Genomic DNA, 10,938 nt, shown 5'->3' with positions numbered 1-10,938 from the left:
TATGCCAGGGACAATTTGGTCACCGAAGACGCCCTGAGCGCCATTGAGTGTCTGCCTGTGTTAATGGAGCTCGATAGTTAACCGAGCCTCGAAGAACTCAGCGATGCCCTAGACTTCCTTGCTTCTGGTAAAGCTCCTGGCAAAGATGGCATTCCTGCTGAGACCTTGAAGTGCTGCAGAGGTAGCCTGCTCATGGAGCTGCATGAAATTCTCTGCCTCTGCTGGGAAGAAGGAGAGGTGCCACAGGACATGAGGGATGCCAACATCGTCATGCTGTATAAGAATAAAGGTGACAGGGGCGACTGTAACAACTACCGTAGAATCTCCCTCCTCAGTATTGTCGGAAAGCTGTTTGCTCGAGTCGCATTGAAGAGGCTCCAAGTGCTTGCAGAGAGAGTCTATCCAGAATCACAATGCAGATTCAGAGCTGACAGGTCCACCATCGACCTGGTCTTTTCCCTCAGACAACTGCAGGAGAAATGCAGGGAACAGAAGCAGCCACTCTTCGTAGCCTTCATAGATCTGACAAAGGCCTTCGACCTCGTCAGCGCGGATGGCCTGTTCAAGATCCTCCCCAAAATCGGATGCCCACCCAGGCTCCTCAGCATCATCAGATCTTTCCATGAGAACATGAGGGGCACCGTGGTCTTTGATGGCCTAACATCAGACGCCTTTGACATCCGAAGTGGAGTAAAGCAGGGCTGCGTACTGGCTCCAACCCAATTCGGGATTTTCTTCGCAGTTATGCTGCGGCACGCCTTCGGATCTGTCACGGAAGACATTTACCTCCGGACCAGGTCGGATGGAAAGCTCTTTAACCTCGCCAGGCTGAGTGCCAAGCCAAAGGTTCGGCTGAGGTGTCTGCGCGACTTCCTTTTTGCCTAAGACGCAGCAGTCACTGCCCACTCAGTCGAAGATCTCCAATGGCTCATGACCCGCATCAGCGAGGCCTCTCAGGCTTTCAGACTCACCATCAGCCTGAAGAAAACACAAGTCATGGGACAAGGAGTGGACTCCCCACCTGACATCGGCATCTCCGATTCCAAACTGGAACTTGTTCACGACTTCGTGTACTTGGGCTCCACAATCTCTGACTCCCTCTCTCTTGATACAGAGCTAAACAAACGCATCGGAAAGGCATCTACTACCATGTCCAGACTGACAAAGAGAGTGTGGGCCAACAATAGGCTGAGTATACTAAGATTCAGGTTTACAGAGTCTGTGTCCTGAGCACTCTTCTTTATGGCAGTGAGTCTTGGACACTCTGCGCCCGTCAGGAAAGACAGCTGAATGCCTACCACATGCGCTGCCTTCGACACATCTTGGACATCACCTGGCAGGACAAGGTGACAAACAACAATGTCTTGAGGAGAGCAAGAATCACTAGTATGTACACAATGCTGAAACAGAGACGAATGCGCTGGCTCGGGCACGTTGTGCGAATGGGCGACGGTAGGATCCCCAAGGATCGCCTGTATGGAGAGCTGATGCATGGAAAGCGTCCAACAGGCAAGCCCCAGCTACGGTACAAAGACGTATGCAAGAGGGACCTGAAAGCCATGGACATTGATCTTGCTATATGGGAGACACTGGCTGCAGACCGTCAGCCTGGAGGCAGTCTGTTCAAAGAGGTCTCTCCAAGTTCGAGGAGTCACTTGCCAAGGAATCGAAGGCAAAGAGACAGAGAAGGAAAGCCGGTAGCCAGGAAGACAGACCAGAATCGGACTTCGTTTGTGCTCGGTGTGGCATGGACTGCCACTCTCGGATTGGCCTCATCAGTCACACCAGACGCTGCACCAGGATTGACAACTAAGGAGCAACTCCATAGATTCCCGAGACTGAAGGATGCCTACTGCTACTACTATATATATATATATATATATATATATATATATATATATATATATATATATATATATATACATATATATATATATATATATATTTATATATATATATATTTATATATATATATATATATATATATATATATATATATATATATATATATATATATATATATATATATATATATATATATATATATATATATATATATGCGAACAAGCCTGAATGGTCCCCAGGACAATATGCAACTGAAAACTCACACCCCAGAAGTGACTCGAACCCATACTCCCAGGAGCCACGCAACTGGTATGTACAAGACGCCTTAATCCACTTGACCATCACGACCGGACATAATGAGGTGATAGCCGAGGCTATTTGAACCACCCCACCGCCGGCACTCGGATAGTAATCTTGGGCATAGCATTTTACCAAATCACCTCATTCTTTGGGGCACACGTGAGGAACACAAATGCGAACAAGCCTGAATGGTCCCCAGGACAATATGCAACTGAAAACTCACACCCCAGAAGTGACTCGAACCCATACTCCCAGGAGCCACGCAACTGGTATGTACAAGACGCCTTAATCCACTTGACCATCACGACCGGACATAATGAGGTGATAGCCGAGGCTATTTGAACCACCCCACCGCCGGCACTCGGATAGTAATCTTGGGCATAGCATTTTACCAAATCACCTCATTCTTTGGGGCACACGTGAGGAACACAAATGCGAACAAGCCTGAATGGTCCCCAGGACAATATGCAACTGAAAACTCACACCCCAGAAGTGACTCGAACCCATACTCCCAGGAGCCACGCAACTGGTATGTACAAGACGCCTTAATCCACTTGACCATCACGACCGGACATAATGAGGTGATAGCCGAGGCTATTTGAACCACCCCACCGCCGGCACTCGGATAGTAATCTTGGGCATAGCATTTTACCAAATCACCTCATTCTTTGGGGCACACGTGAGGAACACAAATGCGAACAAGCCTGAATGGTCCCCAGGACAATATGCAACTGAAAACTCACACCCCAGAAGTGACTCGAACCCATACTCCCAGGAGCCACGCAACTGGTATGTACAAGACGCCTTAATCCACTTGACCATCACGACCGGACATAATGAGGTGATAGCCGAGGCTATTTGAACCACCCCACCGCCGGCACTCGGATAGTAATCTTGGGGTGGGGTAATTTAGGTGGGGTGGTTCAAATAGCCTCGGCTATCACCTCATTATGTCCGGTCGTGATGGTCAAGTGGATTAAGGCGTCTTGTACATACCAGTTGCGTGGCTCCTGGGAGTATGGGTTCGAGTCACTTCTGGGGTGTGAGTTTTCAGTTGCATATTGTCCTGGGGACCATTCAGGCTTGTTCGCATTTGTGTTCCTCACGTGTGCCCCAAAGAATGAGGTGATTTGGTAAAATGCTATGCCCAAGATTACTATCCGAGTGCCGGCGGTGGGGTGGTTCAAATAGCCTCGGCTATCACCTCATTATGTCCGGTCGTGATGGTCAAGTGGATTAAGGCGTCTTGTACATACCAGTTGCGTGGCTCCTGGGAGTATGGGTTCGAGTCACTTCTGGGGTGTGAGTTTTCAGTTGCATATTGTCCTGGGGACCATTCAGGCTTGTTCGCATTTGTGTTCCTCACGTGTGCCCCAAAGAATGAGGTGATTTGGTAAAATGCTATGCCCAAGATTACTATCCGAGTGCCGGCGGTGGGGTGGTTCAAATAGCCTCGGCTATCACCTCATTATGTCCGGTCGTGATGGTCAAGTGGATTAAGGCGTCTTGTACATACCAGTTGCGTGGCTCCTGGGAGTATGGGTTCGAGTCACTTCTGGGGTGTGAGTTTTCAGTTATATATATATATATATATGTCGTACCTAGTAGCCAGAACACACTTCTCAGCCTACTATGCAAGGCCCGATTTGCCTAATAAGCCAAGTTTTCATGAAATATTTGTTTTTCGACTACCTAACCTACCTAACCTAACCTAACCTAACTTTTTCGGCTACCTAACCGAACCTAACCTATAGAGATAGGTTAGGTTAGGTTAGGTAGGGTTGGTTAGGTTTGGTCATATATCTACGTTAATTTTAATTCCAATAACAAAAAATTGACTTCATACATAATGAAATGGGTAGCTTTATCATTTCATAAGAAAAAAATTAGAGAAAATATATTAGTTTAGGAAAACTTGGCTTATTAGGCAAATTGGGCCTTGCATAGTAGGCTGAGAAGTGCGTTCTGGCTACTAGGTACGACATATATATATATATATATATATATATATATATATATATATATATATATATATATATATATATATATGCTGCCCTATGCTTCATCCTAAACTGACGATTTTTTTAAGAAACTAGAAGCAGATGATTTCTGAATAGGTGATTTAGAAATGATAAGTTGTTACTGATGTCGACCGTATTCTCTCTGGTGTGTGATAACATGCACTACTGGTGGACGTGTGGTGACAGTCACTGCCAATGTGCGACCCATCCACATGTTTAAATAGTATTTTTGTAACTCTGTGCTACATAGTTAAAACATTGATGTAAAAGGCGATTAGATAGTAGAATTTTATACTATTCACTTTATTGAGTCCTATAAAACGAAGCTAAAAACTAAAATATTCCAAGCCCTAGTATAGAACATATATGTACTATATGAGGGCCCCAGATAGCGTGTATTAGGCCTAAGAAGGTTAGGTGAGATTGGTTTAGGTTGTCTTTACAACATAAATTCAAAACCGGTTCCGGTTTGTCCAAATATAATAGTAACAGTTTCTACTTCTAATTGTTAATTACGTTAAATATGTACTATGGTCCTCATCGTTACTATTAGTACTAACTAAAAGGAAGGCTGGGCTGCAATGTGACAATGGCAAGTTAAAACATAATACCCTGGAACAGTATACTTATCTTATAGTTCAACGTTTGGTATCCAACTGAATTTAATTGATAACTGTAATACAACAATTTACATTAGGTTGAGAAATTTTATTCAGCATTCTTCAAGCATTTACATAAATCTATTTTTATAAAAGAGAATGTTTGTGTGTGTTCTAGGTTGGAGGTCAGATGCTGACCTCCAACCTGACTGTCATAGGCCGGTCATGGTCGACCCATTCTTACCTTTAATATGCCAGTCTCCTATTGTGACCTTTTAGTCACCCCCTATGATGTCTCCCCTAAGGTTCACATTTCCTGAATGTTTTCAAACGTTTTAGTAACGTCTAAAGTAACAATAGTAAAAGAATGTTTGGGGGGGTTGTTATGTGTTTGTTGGTCACATGCTCCATGTTCAGAGAGAGAGAGAGAGAGAGAGAGAGAGAGAGAGAGAGACAGAGAGAGACAGAGAGAGACAGAGAATGGGGAAGGAGAAGGAATAAATCGGTAAGTTTGGAGATAGAAGGGTAGAGGAAAAGAGGGGAGAACAAGTGGAGGAGATTGTGAAGGGGAAGAGAAGGCAAGGGTTCCGGGAAAGATAAAGGGTAGGGAAGGGAGTGTGCAAGAGAGGGTGTAGAGGAGGGAGGAGGTGGGGGAAAATGGGAAAAGTTGGAATTGAGGGTGGAAAATTGGATAGAGGTGGAAACAAAAGGTGATGGGAGTGGGGATGTGTTTAAGGGAGGATACCTGGGCATCGCCGGATATCCCACTTTGTTATGTTATAAAGTTCATGGATTTCTTACCAAATTTCCTATACACTTCATTCTCCTCGTTGACATCTGCACCATCACGGGTGAGGATCTTCACCACGTCGTTGTGACCATTAAAGGCTGCATACTGAACAGCTGTCCAACCTGTGAAACAAATATAATGTTATCTGGTATGATTTATCACGACTCAAGATGCTTCTGAAATGATCATACATATTATTATGGACATAACAATTTGTTATGTGTGGCCAGGGTGGGATAAGAGAGTAAGGGAATGTTCTTATGTGTTCCTGGGAGCACTCAGTACTCTAGGCTGAGAGGTGTGGCCAGGGTGATATATGAGAGTAAGGGAATGTTCTTATGTGTTCTTGGGAACACTCAGTACTCTAGGCTGAGAGGTGTGGCCAGGGTGGGATAACAGAGAAAGGGAATGTTCTTATGTGTTCTTGGGAACACTCAGTACTCTAGGCTGAGAGGTGTGGCCAGGGTGATATATGAGAGTAAGGGAATGTTCTTATGTGTTCCTGGGAACACTCAGTACTCTAGGCTGAGAGGTGTGGCCAGGGTGGGATATGAGAGTAAGGGAATGTTCTTATGTGTTCCTGGGAACACTCAGTACTCTAGGCTGAGAAGTGTAGCCAGGGTGGGATATGAGAGTAAGGGAATGTTCTTATGTGTTCTTGGGAACACTCAGTACTCTAGGCTGAGAGGTGTGGCCAGGGTGGGATATATAGAATAAGGGAATGTTCTTATGTGTTCTTAGGAGAAAAGTCGTTAGAAGTTTGGTAGTGTCATTCTTATCTTTAGTGTTGTCTCGTGTTGTTAATATATTTCTTGTTATTTATGTGTCTTGTACAGTTACTGAGCATACACTGAGGGTGTACTGTGTGAAGACAACAACAGGGAAGGAGTCCTGGGATTCTTACCTTATATACCTCAGGAAACTACATCTGTAATTCAATACTGACTCAAACTGTAATTCAATACCCAGTTACAATTAATTGTAGCCACTGAGTGCTGTTTATCTAGTCATTTTAAATTCTAGTTATTTCTAAGCATTACAATAGTTATATTTTCAATCAGGAGCAAAAACCATTGAGAATCTTTATTTTCATTATTTTTTATGTAATAATTGTCAAACATATAAGCTTCTGCCTGGATGCCACTATGATAACAGTATCCGATAAATTGCTGAGGATGTAATAGTTAATGATTCAAAACTTCTAAAGAAAATCAGTTATCATTTATAGTGCCTGCACGTCCTACATGTTCATAAAAGGCCTTACGTTCAACATTGTCATTAGTCTAAACGATAAATTAATATTTATATATTAATGAGACGGAGAAACTTTTGAAAATATTTGGTAACGTTTATTTACCCAGATTCATTGGCATAGTTTGAACGAACTCTACACCTGAAGCAGACTGTGTAAGAGTTGTTCTACACCTGAAGCAGCCTGTGTAAGAGTTGTTCTACACCTGAAGCAGCCTGTGTAAGAATTGTTCTACACCTGTAGTAGCCTGTGCTCACCTAATTGTGCTTGCGGGGGTTGAGCTTTGGCTTTTTGGTCCCGCCTGGACCAAAGAATTGTGTAAGAATTTAAGAATTGTTCTACACCTGTAGTAGCCTGTGTAAGAATTGTTCTACACCTGTAGTAGCCTGTGTAAGAATTGTTCTACACCTGTAGTAGCCTGTGTAAGAATTGTTCTACACCTGTAGTAGCCTGTGTCAGAATTGTTCTACACCTGTAGTAGCCTGTGTAAGAATTGTTCTACACCTCAAGCAGCCTGTGTAAGAATTGTTCTACTCCTGAAGCAGCCTTCGATGTCTGTGAAAAAAAGTAACATTATTGGTAATATTTACATGAAAACTGGTTAGGGAAAATATGTTAACCTAATAACGAACCTACACACTCATCTCTTAGATATAGATTATATGTTTATTGCATTAGGTGATAACAAAAGCATCAATTACTAATATGGATCTACTTCAAGCTTCTTGCTGCTTATTTTGGAAAAGATGAATTGACATATAATCAAATAGCTGATATATGTAACACGAACGAATCAGTCTTAATTGGTGACGTAAATCTGCCTACACCATACTGGGGAGATCCTATATCTAATACCTATGGACATAGTTTGTTCACAAGTTGACCAGACCACACACTAGAAGGTGAAGGGACGACAACGTTTCGGTCCGTCCTGGACCATTCTCAAGTTCAGAATTGAGAATGGACTTGAGAATGGTCCAGGACTGGCCGAAACGTCGTCGTCCCTTCACCTTCTAGTGTGTGGTCTGGTCAACTTACTTTAGCCACGTTATTGTGACTCATCGCCTGCGTTTGTTCACAAATTTCTTTTAAATCGCACTGTGTTAATTGGTTAAGAATCTAACGTGAACCTCAAATATCCTGGACATAATTTTATCTTCTAATTAATATTCTATAAATAATGTACAACTGGACAAAGAACTCAGTTCTACTGATCATCATTGTTTCATCCTGTTTAACATGGAATAAATGCACAAATTATGAGGAAATACAAAGTTTGTAAAAAGCTGATTTAAAAAGTGACGAAAGTTATCTTTCCAGAGGTGGGGGTAAGCAGTGCAACAATCAAAACTAATATTGAATTGCAATCATTGTGTCATCATGGTATCATCAGACCATCAGTGAGGCACATGTGGCTGCTGCAGGTGTGTTGCAGACCATCAGTGAGGCACATGTGGCTGCTGCAGGTGTGTTGCAGACAATCAGTGAGGCACATGTGGCTGCTGCAGGTGTGTTGCAGACAATCAGTGAGGCACATGTGGCTGCTGCAGGTGTGTTGCTGACCATCAGTGAGGCACATGTGACTGCTGCAGGTGTGTTGCAGACAATCAGTGAGGCACATGTGGCTGCTGCAGGTGTGTTGCAGACCATCAGTGAGGCACATGTGGCTGCTGCTGAGGGGAGAGAGGAGAAAGCCCAGCACACACTGCTTGATACTGACAAAGAGCTGAAATCTCTTGAAACCTTGCAAAATGAAGCTATGCGTCTCATCCTTGGGGCTCCAAAGTCCACGAGAATAGTTAATATGAGAGCAGAGTTAAAATTACCTACCATAAGTGAGAGAATTTTGTCTATTAGCACAGTTTTCGGCGTGAAGGCATTGAGTAGTTCTAGACAACACATGAAGTTTCAAGCTAAACTTTCTAATATGCTGCACTCACCTGAGGTCTATAGAAGAAGAACGAAATCTGATTATGTATATTGGTTCTACAAGGTAGCCAACTCCATCAAAATATTAAATATGTACCCAACTCAGCTAATGATTAATGAGCCAATTACTCCATGGGATAACTGGGATCTATCAGTTGATTTTGTATTGTCAGTGATATTCGAATGAATGTTTTAGCTGCTAAAGAAAACAGATTTGAGGTTAAATTCCTATGGATACCATCACATGTTGGCATCTCAAGGCATGACACTGTTGATATGCTTGCAAAGACAGCCTGCAGAAAACCTGTGGTAGAAATTGATATGGGTGTTTCATTAGCAGTGACAAAGAGAATATTTAAACAAATATCTAGTGAAGATCTCACCGACCTAACAAATTCACAAAGACCTGAAAGTTGTAGCATTAAATATTATGATAGATATCGTGAGGAGACATTCACATATGGGACTAATAGAACAAGAACCCGGCAATGTGATGTTATAGTGGCCAGAATCCCGTATCCCAGAATACGCCTGGGATATAGACGTATCTGGCAGCTCTCTCAAAAACAAAATGTCGAGTACACAATGTGTCAACTTTGTGAAAGAGAAAACATGCACTCTCTTGAACATTATATTGTAGAATGTCCCATACTGACTGACTTTCGCCCTCCTGGGCTAAGGTATGCTGAACTCTATAATTACTATATGAGTACTGGAACACTTGATGATATATTGGACTTGTATCCAAGATTGACCATGTAATATATCAATTATACAATGTATATATATGATGTAACTATATAACCTGAGCTTGTAAAAGCACCTTCAGTGGTTATGTGCTTAATTGCACACTAGTTTCTTTATCAGCTATCTCACCCTGTCAGAGTAAATTAGACAAATGTATGTGAATGCATGTGTGTGTATATATGTATGTATATGTGTGTGTGTATATATATGTATGGGTATAAAGTATATATGGAACCTGATCAGAATTACATTTCACCTTTGTAAATGTACATTAATGACACTATGTGAAACACACAATGCTGGTTAGCATTGTAAACGTGTGGCCACATCTGTGGTAGAAAAAAAAAACTGCTTGAGCTCGATCCTGCAATGTGCAACACCCCAGAGAGAGAGAGCGCCAACGGCCATACCACATTGAGAACACCGCTTCTCGTCCGATCAGCGAAGTTAAGCAACGTTGGGTTTGGTTAGTGCTTGGATGAGTGACCGCCTGGGAACACCAAATGCTGTTGGCAATAATGTTAAGGGGTGAGTGTTACCACCCTTGAGACTAAACAAGGTTCTTCTCCCCGCAGTGCAATAAAAAGATAATAAATCGGCCTTGCCAACAACTGTCTAGGGGTAAATATAAATCACTGCATAAAATGGAGAACAATATATTTATGCTAAGGGGGACAATCTGAATAACACTTAAATGTATAAATAATAACCAGAAATATTCTTCAGCATGCAAATCATAGAATAACCTCCTTATTGAGACATGAGCACTATCACTAAGACATGGATTAATTAGAGAGATAAATACAATATCATCTAACCAGATAATTAACATTTATATGGGCTAAAATAACAGTGACCAATGACTTAACTTAAAACATGACTCCTCACGACAGCAGCCGCCACGCTTCTGCCCCACGCCTTGGACCGCAGGCCAAGCGTCTACCAAAAAATCAACTAAACGTCCACACAACATGGTGGAAAATCTAATAATAAAACGCAGCACTAATATTCAAAACATTGTTAAACTAAAGAGTAGTAAACACTGGTACAACATTCCATACAATAATACAGAAACCAAATATGGGCATAACTCAAATGGAAAACTATAAACACTCGATTGACAACAATGTTCCCACACTGGCCATATCCAAATATGGTCAACCGCCCACACGGAGAAACTACATGAGAAATTAACACCAAAAGCCTCACACAATATAATGTAACTCAGGCACACTACTGCATGCTATAATATATATATATATATATATATATATATATATATATATATATATATATATATATATATATATATATATATATATATATATATATATATATATATAACATACAAAATTTTATATCATACAACTAGATGCTATATTAAAGAACAAGACAATAAAGTAATATGAGAATCAAGAGTAATGGCAGAATCCTAGTGAGATTCGTAACAGTGAG

At 41.8% G+C, this 10,938-nt stretch overlaps 1 non-coding gene across 1 annotated transcript; it reads left to right on the top strand.

The window, feature by feature from the left end:
* The first annotated feature begins 9,879 nt into the window (after window positions 1-9,879).
* Window positions 9,880-9,998, top strand: LOC138360203 (5S ribosomal RNA). Its single transcript, XR_011226237.1, has one exon. It is a non-coding gene; the product is annotated as a 5S ribosomal RNA (ribosomal RNA).
* The last annotated feature ends 940 nt before the right edge of the window (window positions 9,999-10,938 follow it).

This window comes from Procambarus clarkii, unplaced genomic scaffold, assembly GCF_040958095.1.
Source record: "Procambarus clarkii isolate CNS0578487 unplaced genomic scaffold, FALCON_Pclarkii_2.0 HiC_scaffold_100, whole genome shotgun sequence".
In the NCBI taxonomy this organism is placed as follows: domain Eukaryota; kingdom Metazoa; phylum Arthropoda; class Malacostraca; order Decapoda; family Cambaridae; genus Procambarus; species Procambarus clarkii.
Note: the sequence above shows the minus strand (reverse complement) of the source record. Positions and strands in the feature narration are given on the sequence as shown.